We start from the raw sequence: 22,723 nt of genomic DNA on the forward strand, positions 1-22,723 counted from the left end.
TTCGTTCTCAAGTTATATCAAACTATCAAAGTGTTGTTTTCTGCCTTTCACGAGCACATTTTGACTTGTTGTTGAATAATCCTATAATGTAACTCTAAATGACAATCAGAGCAACTTGAATTGCGTGTGTGCAGCCTTTTGCTCAAAAGTGATCAACGTTTCGTTTTCGGAGTCTCTTTTGACAATCTCTTCGAGAGCTGTTTTCAGTCATTAACAGAGCTGTTCTGAAAGTGTCCAAGCGGCCTGTTCTTAGAGTGGACTGTTTTTTGCATTCGTTCTCAAGTTATATCAAACTATCAAAGTGTTGTTTTCTGCCTTTCACGATCACATTTTGACTTGTTGTTGAATAATCCTATAATGTAACTCTAAATGACAATCAGAGCAACTTGAATTGCGTGTGTGCAGCCTTTTGCTCAAAAGTGATCAACGTTTCGTTTTCGGAGTCTCTTTTGACAATCTCTTCGAGAGCTGTTTTCAGTCATTAACAGAGCTGTTCTGAAAGTGTCCAAGCGGCCTGTTCTGAGAGTGGACTGTTTTTTGCATTCCTTCTCAAGTTATATCAAAGTGTTGTTTTCTGCCTTTCTCGAGCACATTTTGACTTGTTGTTGAATGCTCCTATAATGTAACTCTAAATGACAATCAGAGCAACTTGAATTGCGTGTGTGCAGCCTTTTGCTCAAAAGTGATCAACGTTTCGTTTTCGGAGTCTCTTTTGACAATCTCTTCGAGAGCTGTTTTCAGTCATTAACAGAGCTGTTCTGAAAGTGTCCAAGCGGCCTGTTCTTAGAGTGGACTGTTTTTTGCATTCGTTCTCAAGTTATATCAAACTATCAAAGTGTTGTTTTCTGCCTTTCACGAGCACATTTTGACTTGTTGTTGAATAATCCTATAATGTAACTCTAAATGACAATCAGAGCAACTTGAATTGCGTGTGTGCAGCCTTTTGCTCAAAAGTGATCAACGTTTCGTTTTCGGAGTCTCTTTTGACAATCTCTTCGAGAGCTGTTTTCAGTCATTAACAGAGCTGTTCTGAAAGTGTCCAAGCGGCCTGTTCTTAGAGTGGACTGTTTTTTGCATTCGTTCTCAAGTTATATCAAACTATCAAAGTGTTGTTTTCTGCCTTTCACGAGCACATTTTGACTTGTTGTTGAATAATCCTATAATGTAACTCTAAATGACAATCAGAGCAACTTGAATTGCGTGTGTGCAGCCTTTTGCTCAAAAGTGATCAACGTTTCGTTTTCGGAGTCTCTTTTGACAATCTCTTCGAGAGCTGTTTTCAGTCATTAACAGAGCTGTTCTGAAAGTGTCCAAGCGGCCTGTTCTGAGAGTGGACTGTTTTTTGCATTCGTTCTCAAGTTATATCAAACTATCAAAGTGTTGTTTTCTGCCTTTCACGAGCACATTTTGACTTGTTGTTGAATAATCCTATAATGTAACTCTAAATGACAATCAGAGCAACATGAATTGCGTGTGTGCAGCCTTTTGCTCAAAAGTGATCAACGTTTCGTTTTCGGAGTCTCTTTTGACAATCTCTTCGAGAGCTGTTTTCAGTCATTAACAGAGCTGTTCTGAAAGTGTCCAAGCGGCCTGTTCTGAGAGTGGACTGTTTTTTGCATTCCTTCTCAAGTTATATCAAAGTGTTGTTTTCTGCCTTTCTCGAGCACATTTTGACTTGTTGTTGAATAATCATATAATGTAACTCTAAATGACAATCAGAGCAACTTGAATTGCGTGTGTGCAGCCTTTTGCTCAAAAGTGATCAACGTTTCGTTTTCGGAGTCTCTTTTGACAATCTCTTCGAGAGCTGTTTTCAGTCATTAACAGAGCTGTTCTGAAAGTGTCCAAGCGGCCTGTTCTTAGAGTGGACTGTTTTTTGCATTCGTTCTCAAGTTATATCAAACTATCAAAGTGTTGTTTTCTGCCTTTCACGAGCACATTTTGACTTGTTGTTGAATAATCCTATAATGTAACTCTAAATGACAATCAGAGCAACTTGAATTGCGTGTGTGCAGCCTTTTGCTCAAAAGTGATCAACGTTTCGTTTTCGGAGTCTCTTTTGACAATCTCTTCGAGAGCTGTTTTCAGTCATTAACAGAGCTGTTCTGAAAGTGTCCAAGCGGCCTGTTCTTAGAGTGGACTGTTTTTTGCATTCGTTCTCAAGTTATATCAAACTATCAAAGTGTTGTTTTCTGCCTTTCACGAGCACATTTTGACTTGTTGTTGAATAATCCTATAATGTAACTCTAAATGACAATCAGAGCAACTTGAATTGCGTGTGTGCAGCCTTTTGCTCAAAAGTGATCAACGTTTCGTTTTCGGAGTCTCTTTTGACAATCTCTTCGAGAGCTGTTTTCAGTCATTAACAGAGCTGTTCTGAAAGTGTCCAAGCGGCCTGTTCTGAGAGTGGACTGTTTTTTGCATTCCTTCTCAAGTTATATCAAAGTGTTGTTTTCTGCCTTTCTCGAGCACATTTTGACTTGTTGTTGAATGCTCCTATAACGTAACTCTAAATGACAATCAGAGCAACTTGAATTGCGTGTGTGCAGCCTTTTGCTCAAAAGTGATCAACGTTTCGTTTTCGGAGTCTCTTTTGACAATCTCTTCGAGAGCTGTTTTCAGTCATTAACAGAGCTGTTCTGAAAGTGTCCAAGCGGCCTGTTCTTAGAGTGGACTGTTTTTTGCATTCGTTCTCAAGTTATATCAAACTATCAAAGTGTTGTTTTCTGCCTTTCACGAGCACATTTTGACTTGTTGTTGAATAATCCTATAATGTAACTCTAAATGACAATCAGAGCAACTTGAATTGCGTGTGTGCAGCCTTTTGCTCAAAAGTGATCAACGTTTCGTTTTCGGAGTCTCTTTTGACAATCTCTTCGAGAGCTGTTTTCAGTCATTAACAGAGCTGTTCTGAAAGTGTCCAAGCGGCCTGTTCTGAGAGTGGACTGTTTTTTGCATTCGTTCTCAAGTTATATCAAACTATCAAAGTGTTGTTTTCTGCCTTTCACGAGCACATTTTGACTTGTTGTTGAATAATCCTATAATGTAACTCTAAATGACAATCAGAGCAACTTGAATTGCGTGTGTGCAGCCTTTTGCTCAAAAGTGATCAACGTTTCGTTTTCGGAGTCTCTTTTGACAATCTCTTCGAGAGCTGTTTTCAGTCATTAACAGAGCTGTTCTGAAAGTGTCCAAGCGGCCTGTTCTGAGAGTGGACTGTTTTTTGCATTCCTTCTCAAGTTATATCAAAGTGTTGTTTTCTGCCTTTCTCGAGCACATTTTGACTTGTTGTTGAATAATCCTATAATGTAACTCTAAATGACAATCAGAGCAACTTGAATTGCGTGTGTGCAGCCTTTTGCTCAAAAGTGATCAACGTTTCGTTTTCGGAGTCTCTTTTGACAATCTCTTCGAGAGCTGTTTTCAGTCATTAACAGAGCTGTTCTGAAAGTGTCCAAGCGGCCTGTTCTTAGAGTGGACTGTTTTTTGCATTCGTTCTCAAGTTATATCAAACTATCAAAGTGTTGTTTTCTGCCTTTCACGAGCACATTTTGACTTGTTGTTGAATAATCCTATAATGTAACTCTAAATGACAGTCAGAGCAACTTGAATTGCGTGTGTGCAGCCTTTTGCTCAAAAGTGATCAACGTTTCGTTTTCGGAGTCTCTTTTGACAATCTCTTCGAGAGCTGTTTTCAGTCATTAACAGAGCTGTTCTGAAAGTGTCCAAGCGGCCTGTTCTTAGAGTGGACTGTTTTTTGCATTCGTTCTCAAGTTATATCAAACTATCAAAGTGTTGTTTTCTGCCTTTCACGAGCACATTTTGACTTGTTGTTGAATAATCCTATAATGTAACTCTAAATGACAATCAGAGCAACTTGAATTGCGTGTGTGCAGCCTTTTGCTCAAAAGTGATCAACGTTTCGTTTTCGGAGTCTCTTTTGACAATCTCTTCGAGAGCTGTTTTCAGTCATTAACAGAGCTGTTCTGAAAGTGTCCAAGCGGCCTGTTCTGAGAGTGGACTGTTTTTTGCATTCCTTCTCAAGTTATATCAAAGTGTTGTTTTCTGCCTTTCTCGAGCACATTTTGACTTGTTGTTGAATGCTCCTATAATGTAACTCTAAATGACAATCAGAGCAACTTGAATTGCGTGTGTGCAGCCTTTTGCTCAAAAGTGATCAACGTTTCGTTTTCGGAGTCTCTTTTGACAATCTCTTCGAGAGCTGTTTTCAGTCATTAACAGAGCTGTTCTGAAAGTGTCCAAGCGGCCTGTTCTGAGAGTGGACTGTTTTTTGCATTCCTTCTCAAGTTATATCAAAGTGTTGTTTTCTGCCTTTCTCGAGCACATTTTGACTTGTTGTTGAATGCTCCTATAATGTAACTCTAAATGACAATCAGAGCAACTTGAATTGCGTGTGTGCAGCCTTTTGCTCAAAAGTGATCAACGTTTCGTTTTCGGAGTCTCTTTTGACAATCTCTTCGAGAGCTGTTTTAGTCATTAACAGAGCTGTTCTGAAAGTGTCCAAGCGGCCTGTTCTTAGAGTGGACTGTTTTTTGCATTCGTTCTCAAGTTATATCAAACTATCAAAGTGTTGTTTTCTGCCTTTCACGAGCACATTTTGACTTGTTGTTGAATAATCCTATAATGTAACTCTAAATGACAATCAGAGCAACTTGAATTGCGTGTGTGCAGCCTTTTGCTCAAAAGTGATCAACGTTTCGTTTTCGGAGTCTCTTTTGACAATCTCTTCGAGAGCTGTTTTCAGTCATTAACAGAGCTGTTCTGAAAGTGTCCAAGCGGCCTGTTCTTAGAGTGGACTGTTTTTTGCATTCGTTCTCAAGTTATATCAAACTATCAAAGTGTTGTTTTCTGCCTTTCACGAGCACATTTTGACTTGTTGTTGAATAATCCTATAATGTAACTCTAAATGACAATCAGAGCAACTTCAATTGCGTGTGTGCAGCCTTTTGCTCAAAAGTGATCAACGTTTCGTTTTCGGAGTCTCTTTTGACAATCTCTTCGAGAGCTGTTTTCAGTCATTAACAGAGCTGTTCTGAAAGTGTCCAAGCGGCCTGTTCTGAGAGTGGACTGTTTTTTGCATTCCTTCTCAAGTTATATCAAAGTGTTGTTTTCTGCCTTTCTCGAGCACATTTTGACTTGTTGTTGAATAATCCTATAATGTAACTCTAAATGACAATCAGAGCAACTTGAATTGCGTGTGTGCAGCCTTTTGCTCAAAAGTGATCAACGTTTCGTTTTCGGAGTCTCTTTTGACAATCTCTTCGAGAGCTGTTTTCAGTCATTAACAGAGCTGTTCTGAAAGTGTCCAAGCGGCCTGTTCTTAGAGTGGACTGTTTTTTGCATTCGTTCTCAAGTTATATCAAACTATCAAAGTGTTGTTTTCTGCCTTTCACGAGCACATTTTGACTTGTTGTTGAATAATCCTATAATGTAACTCTAAATGACAATCAGAGCAACTTGAATTGCGTGTGTGCAGCCTTTTGCTCAAAAGTGATCAACGTTTCGTTTTCGGAGTCTCTTTTGACAATCTCTTCGAGAGCTGTTTTCAGTCATTAACAGAGCTGTTCTGAAAGTGTCCAAGCGGCCTGTTCTTAGAGTGGACTGTTTTTTGCATTCGTTCTCAAGTTATATCAAACTATCAAAGTGTTGTTTTCTGCCTTTCACGAGCACATTTTGACTTGTTGTTGAATAATCCTATAATGTAACTCTAAATGACAATCAGAGCAACTTGAATTGCGTGTGTGCAGCCTTTTGCTCAAAAGTGATCAACGTTTCGTTTTCGGAGTCTCTTTTGACAATCTCTTCGAGAGCTGTTTTCAGTCATTAACAGAGCTGTTCTGAAAGTGTCCAAGCGGCCTGTTCTGAGAGTGGACTGTTTTTTGCATTCCTTCTCAAGTTATATCAAAGTGTTGTTTTCTGCCTTTCTCGAGCACATTTTGACTTGTTGTTGAATAATCCTATAATGTAACTCTAAATGACAATCAGAGCAACTTGAATTGCGTGTGTGCAGCCTTTTGCTCAAAAGTGATCAACGTTTCGTTTTCGGAGTCTCTTTTGACAATCTCTTCGAGAGCTGTTTTCAGTCATTAACAGAGCTGTTCTGAAAGTGTCCAAGCGGCCTGTTCTTAGAGTGGACTGTTTTTTGCATTCGTTCTCAAGTTATATCAAACTATCAAAGTGTTGTTTTCTGCCTTTCACGAGCACATTTTGACTTGTTGTTGAATAATCCTATAATGTAACTCTAAATGACAATCAGAGCAACTTGAATTGCGTGTGTGCAGCCTTTTGCTCAAAAGTGATCAACGTTTCGTTTTCGGAGTCTCTTTTGACAATCTCTTCGAGAGCTGTTTTCAGTCATTAACAGAGCTGTTCTGAAAGTGTCCAAGCGGCCTGTTCTGAGAGTGGACTGTTTTTTGCATTCCTTCTCAAGTTATATCAAAGTGTTGTTTTCTGCCTTTCTCGAGCACATTTTGACTTGTTGTTGAATGCTCCTATAATGTAACTCTAAATGACAATCAGAGCAACTTGAATTGCGTGTGTGCAGCCTTTTGCTCAAAAGTGATCAACGTTTCGTTTTCGGAGTCTCTTTTGACAATCTCTTCGAGAGCTGTTTTCAGTCATTAACAGAGCTGTTCTGAAAGTGTCCAAGCGGCCTGTTCTTAGAGTGGACTGTTTTTTGCATTCGTTCTCAAGTTATATCAAACTATCAAAGTGTTGTTTTCTGCCTTTCACGAGCACATTTTGACTTGTTGTTGAATAATCCTATAATGTAACTCTAAATGACAATCAGAGCAACTTGAATTGCGTGTGTGCAGCCTTTTGCTCAAAAGTGATCAACGTTTCGTTTTCGGAGTCTCTTTTGACAATCTCTTCGAGAGCTGTTTTCAGTCATTAACAGAGCTGTTCTGAAAGTGTCCAAGCGGCCTGTTCTGAGAGTGGACTGTTTTTTGCATTCCTTCTCAAGTTATATCAAAGTGTTGTTTTCTGCCTTTCTCGAGCACATTTTGACTTGTTGTTGAATGCTCCTATAATGTAACTCTAAATGACAATCAGAGCAACTTGAATTGCGTGTGTGCAGCCTTTTGCTCAAAAGTGATCAACGTTTCGTTTTCGGAGTCTCTTTTGACAATCTCTTCGAGAGCTGTTTTCAGTCATTAACAGAGCTGTTCTGAAAGTGTCCAAGCGGCCTGTTCTTAGAGTGGACTGTTTTTTGCATTCGTTCTCAAGTTATATCAAACTATCAAAGTGTTGTTTTCTGCCTTTCACGAGCACATTTTGACTTGTTGTTGAATAATCCTATAATGTAACTCTAAATGACAATCAGAGCAACTTGAATTGCGTGTGTGCAGCCTTTTGCTCAAAAGTGATCAACGTTTCGTTTTCGGAGTCTCTTTTGACAATCTCTTCGAGAGCTGTTTTCAGTCATTAACAGAGCTGTTCTGAAAGTGTCCAAGCGGCCTGTTCTTAGAGTGGACTGTTTTTTGCATTCGTTCTCAAGTTATATCAAACTATCAAAGTGTTGTTTTCTGCCTTTCACGAGCACATTTTGACTTGTTGTTGAATAATCCTATAATGTAACTCTAAATGACAATCAGAGCAACTTGAATTGCGTGTTTGCAGCCTTTTGCTCAAAAGTGATCAACGTTTCGTTTTCGGAGTCTCTTTTGACAATCTCTTCGAGAGCTGTTTTCAGTCATTAACAGAGCTGTTCTGAAAGTGTCCAAGCGGCCTGTTCTGAGAGTTGACTGTTTTTTGCATTCGTTCTCAAGTTCTATCAGTGTTGTTTTCTGCTTTTCTGGAGCACATTTGGACTTGTTGCTGAATGCTCCTATAATGTAACTCTAAATGACAATCAGAGCAACTTGAATTGCGTGTGTGCAGCCTTTTGTTCAAAAGTGATCAACGTTTCGTTTTCGGAGTCTCTTTTGACAATCTCTTCGAGAGCTGTTTTCAGTCATTAACAGAGCTGTTCTGAAAGTGTCCAAGCGGCCTGTTCTTAGAGTGGACTGTTTTTTGCATTCGTTCTCAAGTTATATCAAACTATCAAAGTGTTGTTTTCTGCCTTTCACGAGCACATTTTGACTTGTTGTTGAATAATCCTATAATGTAACTCTAAATGACAATCAGAGCAACTTGAATTGCGTGTGTGCAGCCTTTTGCTCAAAAGTGATCAACGTTTCGTTTTCGGAGTCTCTTTTGACAATCTCTTCGAGAGCTGTTTTCAGTCATTAACAGAGCTGTTCTGAAAGTGTCCAAGCGGCCTGTTCTGAGAGTGGACTGTTTTTTGCATTCCTTCTCAAGTTATATCAAAGTGTTGTTTTCTGCCTTTCTCGAGCACATTTTGACTTGTTGTTGAATGCTCCTATAATGTAACTCTAAATGACAATCAGAGCAACTTGAATTGCGTGTGTGCAGCCTTTTGCTCAAAAGTGATCAACGTTTCGTTTTCGGAGTCTCTTTTGACAATCTCTTCGAGAGCTGTTTTCAGTCATTAACAGAGCTGTTCTGAAAGTGTCCAAGCGGCCTGTTCTTAGAGTGGACTGTTTTTTGCATTCGTTCTCAAGTTATATCAAACTATCAAAGTGTTGTTTTCTGCCTTTCACGAGCACATTTTGACTTGTTGTTGAATAATCCTATAATGTAACTCTAAATGACAATCAGAGCAACTTGAATTGCGTGTGTGCAGCCTTTTGCTCAAAAGTGATCAACGTTTCGTTTTCGGAGTCTCTTTTGACAATCTCTTCGAGAGCTGTTTTCAGTCATTAACAGAGCTGTTCTGAAAGTGTCCAAGCGGCCTGTTCTTAGAGTGGACTGTTTTTTGCATTCGTTCTCAAGTTATATCAAACTATCAAAGTGTTGTTTTCTGCCTTTCACGAGCACATTTTGACTTGTTGTTGAATAATCCTATAATGTAACTCTAAATGACAATCAGAGCAACTTGAATTGCGTGTGTGCAGCCTTTTGCTCAAAAGTGATCAACGTTTCGTTTTCGGAGTCTCTTTTGACAATCTCTTCGAGAGCTGTTTTCAGTCATTAACAGAGCTGTTCTGAAAGTGTCCAAGCGGCCTGTTCTGAGAGTGGACTGTTTTTTGCATTCCTTCTCAAGTTATATCAAAGTGTTGTTTTCTGCCTTTCACGAGCACATTTTGACTTGTTGTTGAATGCTCCTATAATGTAACTCTAAATGACAATCAGAGCAACTTGAATTGCGTGTGTGCAGCCTTTTGCTCAAAAGTGATCAACGTTTCGTTTTCGGAGTCTCTTTTGACAATCTCTTCGAGAGCTGTTTTCAGTCATTAACAGAGCTGTTCTGAAAGTGTCCAAGCGGCCTGTTCTTAGAGTGGACTGTTTTTTGCATTCGTTCTCAAGTTATATCAAACTATCAAAGTGTTGTTTTCTGCCTTTCACGAGCACATTTTGACTTGTTGTTGAATAATCCTATAATGTAACTCTAAATGACAATCAGAGCAACTTGAATTGCGTGTGTGCAGCCTTTTGCTCAAAAGTGATCAACGTTTCGTTTTCGGAGTCTCTTTTGACAATCTCTTCGAGAGCTGTTTTCAGTCATTAACAGAGCTGTTCTGAAAGTGTCCAAGCGGCCTGTTCTGAGAGTGGACTGTTTTTTGCATTCCTTCTCAAGTTATATCAAAGTGTTGTTTTCTGCCTTTCTCGAGCACATTTTGACTTGTTGTTGAATGCTCCTATAATGTAACTCTAAATGACAATCAGAGCAACTTGAATTGCGTGTGTGCAGCCTTTTGCTCAAATGTGATCAACGTTTCGTTTTCGGAGTCTCTTTTGACAATCTCTTCGAGAGCTGTTTTCAGTCATTAACAGAGCTGTTCTGAAAGTGTCCAAGCGGCCTGTTCTTAGAGTGGACTGTTTTTTGCATTCGTTCTCAAGTTATATCAAACTATCAAAGTGTTGTTTTCTGCCTTTCACGAGCACATTTTGACTTGTTGTTGAATAATCCTATAATGTAACTCTAAATGACAATCAGAGCAACTTGAATTGCGTGTGTGCAGCCTTTTGCTCAAAAGTGATCAACGTTTCGTTTTCGGAGTCTCTTTTGACAATCTCTTCGAGAGCTGTTTTCAGTCATTAACAGAGCTGTTCTGAAAGTGTCCAAGCGGCCTGTTCTTAGAGTGGACTGTTTTTTGCATTCGTTCTCAAGTTATATCAAACTATCAAAGTGTTGTTTTCTGCCTTTCACGAGCACATTTTGACTTGTTGTTGAATAATCCTATAATGTAACTCTTAATGACAATCAGAGCAACTTGAATTGCGTGTGTGCAGCCTTTTGCTCAAAAGTGATCAACGTTTCGTTTTCGGAGTCTCTTTTGACAATCTCTTCGAGAGCTGTTTTCAGTCATTAACAGAGCTGTTCTGAAAGTGTCCAAGCGGCCTGTTCTGAGAGTTGACTGTTTTTTGCATTCGTTCTCAAGTTCTATCAGTGTTGTTTTCTGCTTTTCTGGAGCACATTTGGACTTGTTGCTGAATGCTCCTATAATGTAACTCTAAATGACAATCAGAGCAACTTGAATTGCGTGTGTGCAGCCTTTTGCTCAAAAGTGATCAACGTTTCGTTTTCGGAGTCTCTTTTGACAATCTCTTCGAGAGCTGTTTTCAGTCATTAACAGAGCTGTTCTGAAAGTGTCCAAGCGGCCTGTTCTGAGAGTGGACTGTTTTTTGCATTCCTTCTCAAGTTATATCAAAGTGTTGTTTTCTGCCTTTCTCGAGCACATTTTGACTTGTTGTTGAATGCTCCTATAATGTAACTCTATATGACAATCAGAGCAACTTGAATTGCGTGTGTGCAGCCTTTTGCTCAAATGTGATCAACGTTTCGTTTTCGGAGTCTCTTTTGACAATCTCTTCGAGAGCTGTTTTCAGTCATTAACAGAGCTGTTCTGAAAGTGTCCAAGCGGCCTGTTCTTAGAGTGGACTGTTTTTTGCATTCGTTCTCAAGTTATATCAAACTATCAAAGTGTTGTTTTCTGCCTTTCACGAGCACATTTTGACTTGTTGTTGAATAATCCTATAATGTAACTCTAAATGACAATCAGAGCAACTTGAATTGCGTGTGTGCAGCCTTTTGCTCAAAAGTGATCAACGTTTCGTTTTCGGAGTCTCTTTTGACAATCTCTTCGAGAGCTGTTTTCAGTCATTAACAGAGCTGTTCTGAAAGTGTCCAAGCGGCCTGTTCTTAGAGTGGTCTGTTTTTTGCATTCGTTCTCAAGTTATATCAAACTATCAAAGTGTTGTTTTCTGCCTTTCACGAGCACATTTTGACTTGTTGTTGAATAATCCTATAATGTAACTCTAAATGACAATCAGAGCAACTTGAATTGCGTGTGTGCAGCCTTTTGCTCAAAAGTGATCAACGTTTCGTTTTCGGAGTCTCTTTTGACAATCTCTTCGAGAGCTGTTTTCAGTCATTAACAGAGCTGTTCTGAAAGTGTCCAAGCGGCCTGTTCTGAGAGTGGACTGTTTTTTGCATTCCTTCTCAAGTTATATCAAAGTGTTGTTTTCTGCCTTTCTCGAGCACATTTTGACTTGTTGTTGAATGCTCCTATAATGTAACTCTATATGACAATCAGAGCAACTTGAATTGCGTGTGTGCAGCCTTTTGCTCAAATGTGATCAACGTTTCGTTTTCGGAGTCTCTTTTGACAATCTCTTCGAGAGCTGTTTTCAGTCATTAACAGAGCTGTTCTGAAAGTGTCCAAGCGGCCTGTTCTTAGAGTGGACTGTTTTTTGCATTCGTTCTCAAGTTATATCAAACTATCAAAGTGTTGTTTTCTGCCTTTCACGAGCACATTTTGACTTGTTGTTGAATAATCCTATAATGTAACTCTAAATGACAATCAGAGCAACTTGAATTGCGTGTGTGCAGCCTTTTGCTCAAAAGTGATCAACGTTTCGTTTTCGGAGTCTCTTTTGACAATCTCTTCGAGAGCTGTTTTCAGTCATTAACAGAGCTGTTCTGAAAGTGTCCAAGCGGCCTGTTCTTAGAGTGGTCTGTTTTTTGCATTCGTTCTCAAGTTATATCAAACTATCAAAGTGTTGTTTTCTGCCTTTCACGAGCACATTTTGACTTGTTGTTGAATAATCCTATAATGTAACTCTAAATGACAATCAGAGCAACTTGAATTGCGTGTGTGCAGCCTTTTGCTCAAAAGTGATCAACGTTTCGTTTTCGGAGTCTCTTTTGACAATCTCTTCGAGAGCTGTTTTCAGTCATTAACAGAGCTGTTCTGAAAGTGTCCAAGCGGCCTGTTCTGAGAGTGGACTGTTTTTTGCATTCCTTCTCAAGTTATATCAAAGTGTTGTTTTCTGCCTTTCTCGAGCACATTTTGACTTGTTGTTGAATGCTCCTATAATGTAACTCTAAATGACAATCAGAGCAACTTGAATTGCGTGTGTGCAGCCTTTTGCTCAAAAGTGATCAACGTTTCGTTTTCGGAGTCTCTTTTGACAATCTCTTCGAGAGCTGTTTTCAGTCATTAACAGAGCTGTTCTGAAAGTGTCCAAGCGGCCTGTTCTTAGAGTGGACTGTTTTTTGCATTCGTTCTCAAGTTATATCAAACTATCAAAGTGTTGTTTTCTGCCTTTCACGAGCACATTTTGACTTGTTGTTGAATAATCCTATAATGTAACTCTAAATGACAATCAGAGCAACTTGAATTGCGTGTGTGCAGCCTTTTGCTCAAAAGTGATCAACGTTTCGTTTTCGGAGTCTCTTTTGACAATCTCTTCGAGAGCTGTTTTCAGTCATTAACAGAGCTGTTCTGAAAGTGTCCAAGCGGCCTGTTCTTAGAGTGGACTGTTTTTTGCATTCGTTCTCAAGTTATATCAAACTATCAAAGTGTTGTTTTCTGCCTTTCACGAGCACATTTTGACTTGTTGTTGAATAATCCTATAATGTAACTCTAAATGACAATCAGAGCAACTTGAATTGCGTGTGTGCAGCCTTCTGCTCAAAAGTGATCAACGTTTCGTTTTCGGAGTCTCTTTTGACAATCTCTTCGAGAGCTGTTTTCAGTCATTAACAGAGCTGTTCTGAAAGTGTCCAAGCGGCCTGTTCTGAGAGTGGACTGTTTTTTGCATTCCTTCTCAAGTTATATCAAAGTGTTGTTTTCTGCCTTTCACGAGCACATTTTGACTTGTTGTTGAATGCTCCTATAATGTAACTCTAAATGACAATCAGAGCAACTTGAATTGCGTGTGTGCAGCCTTTTGCTCAAAAGTGATCAACGTTTCGTTTTCGGAGTCTCTTTTGACAATCTCTTCGAGAGCTGTTTTCAGTCATTAACAGAGCTGTTCTGAAAGTGTCCAAGCGGCCTGTTCTTAGAGTGGACTGTTTTTTGCATTCGTTCTCAAGTTATATCAAACTATCAAAGTGTTGTTTTCTGCCTTTCACGAGCACATTTTGACTTGTTGTTGAATAATCCTATAATGTAACTCTAAATGACAATCAGAGCAACTTGAATTGCGTGTGTGCAGCCTTTTGCTCAAAAGTGATCAACGTTTCGTTTTCGGAGTCTCTTTTGACAATCTCTTCGAGAGCTGTTTTCAGTCATTAACAGAGCTGTTCTGAAAGTGTCCAAGCGGCCTGGTCTGAGAGTGGACTGTTTTTTGCATTCCTTCTCAAGTTATATCAAAGTGTTGTTTTCTGCCTTTCTTGAGCACATTTTGACTTGTTGTAGAATTCTCCTATAATGTAACTCTAAATGACAATCAGAGCAACTTGAATTGCGTGTGTGCAGCCTTTTGCTCAAATGTGATCAACGTTTCGTTTTCGGAGTCTCTTTTGACAATCTCTTCGAGAGCTGTTTTCAGTCATTAACAGAGCTGTTCTGAAAGTGTCCAAGCGGCCTGTTCTTAGAGTGGACTGTTTTTTGCATTCGTTCTCAAGTTATATCAAACTATCAAAGTGTTGTTTTCTGCCTTTCACGAGCACATTTTGACTTGTTGTTGAATAATCCTATAATGTAACTCTAAATGACAATCAGAGCAACTTGAATTGCGTGTGTGCAGCCTTTTGCTCAAAAGTGATCAACGTTTCGTTTTCGGAGTCTCTTTTGACAATCTCTTCGAGAGCTGTTTTCAGTCATTAACAGAGCTGTTCTGAAAGTGTCCAAGCGGCCTGTTCTTAGAGTGGACTGTTTTTTGCATTCGTTCTCAAGTTATATCAAACTATCAAAGTGTTGTTTTCTGCCTTTCACGAGCACATTTTGACTTGTTGTTGAATAATCCTATAATGTAACTCTAAATGACAATCAGAGCAACTTGAATTGCGTGTGTGCAGCCTTTTGCTCAAAAGTGATCAAAGTTTCGTTTTCGGAGTCTCTTTTGACAATCTCATCGAGAGCTGTTTTCAGTCATTAACAGAGCTGTTCTGAAAGTGTCCAAGCGGCCTGTTCTGAGAGTGGACTGTTTTTTGCATTCCTTCTCAAGTTATATCAAAGTGTTGTTTTCTGCCTTTCTCGAGCACATTTTGACTTGTTGTTGAATGCTCCTATAATGTAACTCTAAATGACAATCAGAGCAACTTGAATTGCGTGTGTGCAGCCTTTTGCTCAAAAGTGATCAACGTTTCGTTTTCGGAGTCTCTTTTGACAATCTCTTCGAGAGCTGTTTTCAGTCATTAACAGAGCTGTTCTGAAAGTGTCCAAGCGGCCTGTTCTTAGAGTGGACTGTTTTTTGCATTCGTTCTCAAGTTATATCAAACTATCAAAGTGTTGTTTTCTGCCTTTCACGAGCACATTTTGACTTGTTGTTGAATAATCCTATAATGTAACTCTAAATGACAATCAGAGCAACTTGAATTGCGTGTGTGCAGCCTTTTGCTCAAAAGTGATCAACGTTTCGTTTTCGGAGTCTCTTTTGACAATCTCTTCGAGAGCTGTTTTCAGTCATTAACAGAGCTGTTCTGAAAGTGTCCAAGCGGCCTGTTCTGAGAGTTGACTGTTTTTTGCATTCGTTCTCAAGTTCTATCAGTGTTGTTTTCTGCTTTTCTGGAGCACATTTGGACTTGTTGCTGAATGCTCCTATAATGTAACTCTAAATGACAATCAGAGCAACTTGAATTGCGTGTGTGCAGCCTTTTGCTCAAAAGTGATCAACGTTTCGTTTTCGGAGTCTCTTTTGACAATCTCTTCGAGAGCTGTTTTCAGTCATTAACAGAGCTGTTCTGAAAGTGTCCAAGCGGCCTGTTCTTAGAGTGGACTGTTTTTTGCATTCGTTCTCAAGTTATATCAAACTATCAAAGTGTTGTTTTCTGCCTTTCTCGAGCACATTTTGACTTGTTGTTGAATAATCCTATAATGTAACTCTAAATGACAATCAGAGCAACTTGAATTGCGTGTGTGCAGCCTTTTGCTCAAAAGTGATCAACGTTTCGTTTTCGGAGTCTCTTTTGACAATCTCTTCGAGAGCTGTTTTCAGTCATTAACAGAGCTGTTCTGAAAGTGTCCAAGCGGCCTGTTCTGAGAGTGGACTGTTTTTTGCATTCCTTCTCAAGTTATATCAAAGTGTTGTTTTCTGCCTTTCTCGAGCACATTTTGACTTGTTGTTGAATGCTCCTATAATGTAACTCTAAATGACAATCAGAGCAACTTGAATTGCGTGTGTGCAGCCTTTTGCTCAAATGTGATCAACGTTTCGTTTTCGGAGTCTCTTTTGACAATCTCTTCGAGAGCTGTTTTCAGTCATTAACAGAGCTGTTCTGAAAGTGTCCAAGCGGCCTGTTCTTAGAGTGGACTGATTTTTGCATTCGTTCTCAAGTTATATCAAACTATCAAAGTGTTGTTTTCTGCCTTTCACGAGCACATTTTGACTTGTTGTTGAATAATCCTATAATGTAACTCTAAATGACAATCAGAGCAACTTGAATTGCGTGTGTGCAGCCTTTTGCTCAAAAGTGATCAACGTTTCGTTTTCGGAGTCTCTTTTGACAATCTCTTCGAGAGCTGTTTTCAGTCATTAACAGAGCTGTTCTGAAAGTGTCCAAGCGGCCTGTTCTTAGAGTGGACTGTTTTTTGCATTCGTTCTCAAGTTATATCAAACTATCAAAGTGTTGTTTTCTGCCTTTCACGAGCACATTTTGACTTGTTGTTGAATAATCCTATAATGTAACTCTAAATGACAATCAGAGCAACTTGAATTGCGTGTGTGCAGCCTTTTGCTCAAAAGTGATCAACGTTTCGTTTTCGGAGTCTCTTTTGACAATCTCTTCGAGAGTTGTTTTCAGTCATTAACAGAGCTGTTCTGAAAGTGTCCAAGCGGCCTGTTCTTAGAGTGGACTGTTTTTTGCATTCGTTCTCAAGTTATATCAAACTATCAAAGTGTTGTTTTCTGCCTTTCACGAGCACATTTTGACTTGTTGTAGAATAATCCTATAATGTAACTCTAAATGACAATCAGAGCAACTTGAATTGCGTGTGTGCAGCCTTTTGCTCAAAAGTGATCAACGTTTCGTTTTCGGAGTCTCTTTTGACAATCTCTTCGAGAGCTGTTTTCAGTCATTAACAGAGCTGTTCTGAAAGTGTCCAAGCGGCCTGTTCTTAGAGTGGACTGTTTTTTGCATTCGTTCTCAAGTTATATCAAACTATCAAAGTGTTGTTTTCTGCCTTTCACGAGCACATTTTGACTTGTTGTTGAATAATCCTATAATGTAACTCTAAATGACAATCAGAGCAACTTGAATTGCGTGTGTGCAGCCTTTTGCTCAAAAGTGATCAACGTTTCGTTTTCGGAGTCTCTTTTGACAATCTCTTCGAGAGCTGTTTTCAGTCATTAACAGAGCTGTTCTGAAAGTGTCCAAGCGGCCTGTTCTTAGAGTGGACTGTTTTTTGCATTCGTTCTCAAGTTATATCAAACTATCAAAGTGTTGTTTTCTGCCTTTCACGAGCACATTTTGACTTGTTGTTGAATAATCCTATAATGTAACTCTAAATGACAATCAGAGCAACTTGAATTGCGTGTGTGCAGCCTTTTGCTCAAAAGTGATCAACGTTTCGTTTTCGGAGTCTCTTTTGACAATCTCTTCGAGAGCTGTTTTCAGTCATTAACAGAGCTGTTCTGAAAGTGTCCAAGCGGCCTGTTCTGAGAGTGGACTGTTTTTTGCATTCGTTCTCAAGTTCTATCAGTGTTGTTTTCTGCTTTTCTGGAGCACATTTTGACTTGTTGCTGAATGCTCCTATAATGTAACTCTAAATGACAATCAGAGCAACTTGAATTGCGTGTGTGCAGCCTTTTGCTCAAAAGTGATCAACGTTTCGTTTTCGGAGTCTCTTTTGACAATCTCTTCGAGAGCTGTTTTCAGTCATTAACAGAGCTGTTCTGAAAGTGTCCAAGCGGCCTGTTCTTAGAGTGGACTGTTTTTTGCATTCGTTCTCAAGTTATATCAAACTATCAAAGTGTTGTTTTCTGCCTTTCACGAGCACATTTTGACTTGTTGTTGAATAATCCTATAATGTAACTCTAAATGACAATCAGAGCAACTTGAATTGCGTGTGTGCAGCCTTTTGCTCAAAAGTGATCAACGTTTCGTTTTCGGAGTCTCTTTTGACAATCTCTTCGAGAGCTGTTTTCAGTCATTAACAGAGCTGTTCTGAAAGTGTCCAAGCGGCCTGTTCTTAGAGTGGACTGTTTTTTGCATTCGTTCTCAAGTTATATCAAACTATCAAAGTGTTGTTTTCTGCCTTTCACGAGCACATTTTGACTTGTTGTTGAATAATCCTATAATTTAACTCTAAATGACAATCAGAGCAACTTGAATTGCGTGTGTGCAGCCTTTTGCTCAAAAGTGATCAACGTTTCGTTTTCGGAGTCTCTTTTGACAATCTCTTCGAGAGCTGTTTTCAGTCATTAACAGAGCTGTTCTGAAAGTGTCCAAGCGGCCTGTTCTGAGAGTGGACTGTTTTTTGCATTCGTTCTCAAGTTCTATCAGTGTTGTTTTCTGCTTTTCTGGAGCACATTTTGACTTGTTGCTGAATGCTCCTATAATGTAACTCTAAATGACAATCAGAGCAACTTGAATTGCGTGTGTGCAGCCTTTTGCTCAAAAGTGATCAACGTTTCGTTTTCGGAGTCTCTTTTGACAATCTCTTCGAGAGCTGTTTTCAGTCATTAACAGAGCTGTTCTGAAAGTGTCCAAGCGGCCTGTTCTTAGAGTGGACTGTTTTTTGCATTCGTTCTCAAGTTATATCAAACTATCAAAGTGTTGTTTTCTGCCTTTCACGAGCACATTTTGACTTGTTGTAGAATAATCCTATAATGTAACTCTAAATGACAATCAGAGCAACTTGAATTGCGTGTGTGCAGCCTTTTGCTCAAAAGTGATCAACGTTTCGTTTTCGGAGTCTCTTTTGACAATCTCTTCGAGAGCTGTTTTCAGTCATTAACAGAGCTGTTCTGAAAGTGTCCAAGCGGCCTGTTCTTAGAGTGGACTGTTTTTTGCATTCGTTCTCAAGTTATATCAAACTATCAAAGTGTTGTTTTCTGCCTTTCACGAGCACATTTTGACTTGTTGTTGAATAATCCTATAATGTAACTCTAAATGACAATCAGAGCAACTTGAATTGCGTGTGTGCAGCCTTTTGCTCAAAAGTGATCAACGTTTCGTTTTCGGAGTCTCTTTTGACAATCTCTTCGAGAGCTGTTTTCAGTCATTAACAGAGCTGTTCTGAAAGTGTCCAAGCGGCCTGTTCTGAGAGTGGACTGTTTTTTGCATTCGTTCTCAAGTTCTATCAGTGTTGTTTTCTGCTTTTCTGGAGCACATTTTGACTTGTTGCTGAATGCTCCTATAATGTAACTCTAAATGACAATCAGAGCAACTTGAATTGCGTGTGTGCAGCCTTTTGCTCAAAAGTGATCAACGTTTCGTTTTCGGAGTCTCTTTTGACAATCTCTTCGAGAGCTGTTTTCAGTCATTAACAGAGCTGTTCTGAAAGTGTCCAAGCGGCCTGTTCTTAGAGTGGACTGTTTTTTGCATTCGTTCTCAAGTTATATCAAACTATCAAAGTGTTGTTTTCTGCCTTTCACGAGCACATTTTGACTTGTTGTTGAATAATCCTATAATGTAACTCTAAATGACAATCAGAGCAACTTGAATTGCGTGTGTGCAGCCTTTTGCTCAAAAGTGATCAACATTTCGTTTTCGGAGTCTCTTTTGACAATCTCTTCGAGAGCTGTTTTCAGTCATTAACAGAGCTGTTCTGAAAGTGTCCAAGCGGCCTGTTCTTAGAGTGGACTGTTTTTTGCATTCGTTCTCAAGTTATATCAAACTATCAAAGTGTTGTTTTCTGCCTTTCACGAGCACATTTTGACTTGTTGTTGAATAATCCTATAATTTAACTCTAAATGACAATCAGAGCAACTTGAATTGCGTGTGTGCAGCCTTTTGCTCAAAAGTGATCAACGTTTCGTTTTCGGAGTCTCTTTTGACAATCTCTTCGAGAGCTGTTTTCAGTCATTAACAGAGCTGTTCTGAAAGTGTCCAAGCGGCCTGTTCTGAGAGTGGACTGTTTTTTGCATTCGTTCTCAAGTTCTATCAGTGTTGTTTTCTGCTTTTCTGGAGCACATTTTGACTTGTTGCTGAATGCTCCTATAATGTAACTCTAAATGACAATCAGAGCAACTTGAATTGCGTGTGTGCAGCCTTTTGCTCAAAAGTGATCAACGTTTCGTTTTCGGAGTCTCTTTTGACAATCTCTTCGAGAGCTGTTTTCAGTCATTAACAGAGCTGTTCTGAAAGTGTCCAAGCGGCCTGTTCTTAGAGTGGACTGTTTTTTGCATTCGTTCTCAAGTTATATCAAACTATCAAAGTGTTGTTTTCTGCCTTTCACGAGCACATTTTGACTTGTTGTAGAATAATCCTATAATGTAACTCTAAATGACAATCAGAGCAACTTGAATTGCGTGTGTGCAGCCTTTTGCTCAAAAGTGATCAACGTTTCGTTTTCGGAGTCTCTTTTGACAATCTCTTCGAGAGCTGTTTTCAGTCATTAACAGAGCTGTTCTGAAAGTGTCCAAGCGGCCTGTTCTTAGAGTGGACTGTTTTTTGCATTCGTTCTCAAGTTATATCAAACTATCAAAGTGTTGTTTTCTGCCTTTCACGAGCACATTTTGACTTGTTGTTGAATAATCCTATAATGTAACTCTAAATGACAATCAGAGCAACTTGAATTGCGTGTGTGCAGCCTTTTGCTCAAAAGTGATCAACGTTTCGTTTTCGGAGTCTCTTTTGACAATCTCTTCGAGAGCTGTTTTCAGTCATTAACAGTGCTGTTCTGAAAGTGTCCAAGCGGCCTGTTCTTAGAGTGGACTGTTTTTTGCATTCGTTCTCAAGTTATATCAAACTATCAAAGTGTTGTTTTCTGCCTTTCACGAGCACATTTTGACTTGTTGTTGAATAATCCTATAATTTAACTCTAAATGACAATCAGAGCAACTTGAATTGCGTGTGTGCAGCCTTTTGCTCAAAAGTGATCAACGTTTCGTTTTCGGAGTCTCTTTTGACAATCTCTTCGAGAGCTGTTTTCAGTCATTAACAGAGCTGTTCTGAAAGTGTCCAAGCGGCCTGTTCTGAGAGTGGACTGTTTTTTGCATTCGTTCTCAAGTTCTATCAGTGTTGTTTTCTGCTTTTCTGGAGCACATTTTGACTTGTTGCTGAATGCTCCTATAATGTAACTCTAAATGACAATCAGAGCAACTTGAATTGCGTGTGTGCAGCCTTTTGCTCAAAAGTGATCAACGTTTCGTTTTCGGAGTCTCTTTTGACAATCTCTTCGAGAGCTGTTTTCAGTCATTAACAGAGCTGTTCTGAAAGTGTCCAAGCGGCCTGTTCTTAGAGTGGACTGTTTTTTGCATTCGTTCTCAAGTTATATCAAACTATCAAAGTGTTGTTTTCTGCCTTTCACGAGCACATTTTGACTTGTTGTTGAATAATCCTATAATGTAACTCTAAATGACAATCAGAGCAACTTGAATTGCGTGTGTGCAGCCTTTTGCTCAAAAGTGATCAACGTTTCGTTTTCGGAGTCTCTTTTGACAATCTCTTCGAGAGCTGTTTTCAGTCATTAACAGAGCTGTTCTGAAAGTGTCCAAGCGGCCTGTTCTTAGAGTGGACTGTTTTTTGCATTCGTTCTCAAGTTATATCAAACTATCAAAGTGTTGTTTTCTGCCTTTCACGAGCACATTTTGACTTGTTGTTGAATAATCCTATAATTTAACTCTAAATGACAATCAGAGCAACTTGAATTGCGTGTGTGCAGCCTTTTGCTCAAAAGTGATCAACGTTTCGTTTTCGGAGTCTCTTTTGACAATCTCTTCGAGAGCTGTTTTCAGTCATTAACAGAGCTGTTCTGAAAGTGTCCAAGCGGCCTGTTCTGAGAGTGGACTGTTTTTTGCATTCGTTCTCAAGTTCTATCAGTGTTGTTTTCTGCTTTTCTGGAGCACATTTTGACTTGTTGCTGAATGCTCCTATAATGTAACTCTAAATGACAATCAGAGCAACTTGAATTGCGTGTGTGCAGCCTTTTGCTCAAAAGTGATCAACGTTTCGTTTTCGGAGTCTCTTTTGACAATCTCTTCGAGAGCTGTTTTCAGTCATTAACAGAGCTGTTCTGAAAGTGTCCAAGCGGCCTGTTCTTAGAGTGGACTGTTTTTTGCATTCGTTCTCAAGTTATATCAAACTATCAAAGTGTTGTTTTCTGCCTTTCACGAGCACATTTTGACTTGTTGTAGAATAATCCTATAATGTAACTCTAAATGACAATCAGAGCAACTTGAATTGCGTGTGTGCAGCCTTTTGCTCAAAAGTGATCAACGTTTCGTTTTCGGAGTCTCTTTTGACAATCTCTTCGAGAGCTGTTTTCAGTCATTAACAGAGCTGTTCTGAAAGTGTCCAAGCGGCCTGTTCTTAGAGTGGACTGTTTTTTGCATTCGTTCTCAAGTTATATCAAACTATCAAAGTGTTGTTTTCTGCCTTTCACGAGCACATTTTGACTTGTTGTTGAATAATCCTATAATGTAACTCTAAATGACAATCAGAGCAACTTGAATTGCGTGTGTGCAGCCTTTTGCTCAAAAGTGATCAACGTTTCGTTTTCGGAGTCTCTTTTGACAATCTCTTCGAGAGCTGTTTTCAGTCATTAACAGAGCTGTTCTGAAAGTGTCCAAGCGGCCTGTTCTGAGAGTGGACTGTTTTTTGCATTCGTTCTCAAGTTCTATCAGTGTTGTTTTCTGCTTTTCTGGAGCACATTTTGACTTGTTGCTGAATGCTCCTATAATGTAACTCTAAATGACAATCAGAGCAACTTGAATTGCGTGTGTGCAGCCTTTTGCTCAAAAGTGATCAACGTTTCGTTTTCGGAGTCTCTTTTGACAATCTCTTCGAGAGCTGTTTTCAGTCATTAACAGAGCTGTTCTGAAAGTGTCCAAGCGGCCTGTTCTTAGAGTGGACTGTTTTTTGCATTCGTTCTCAAGTTATATCAAACTATCAAAGTGTTGTTTTCTGCCTTTCACGAGCACATTTTGACTTGTTGTTGAATAATCCTATAATGTAACTCTAAATGACAATCAGAGCAACTTGAATTGCGTGTGTGCAGCCTTTTGCTCAAAAGTGATCAACGTTTCGTTTTCGGAGTCTCTTTTGACAATCTCTTCGAGAGCTGTTTTCAGTCATTAACAGAGC

Source organism: Nansenia antarctica (assembly GCF_963989245.1).
Source record: "Nansenia antarctica genome assembly, chromosome: 8".
NCBI classification, from domain to species: domain Eukaryota; kingdom Metazoa; phylum Chordata; class Actinopteri; order Argentiniformes; family Microstomatidae; genus Nansenia; species Nansenia antarctica.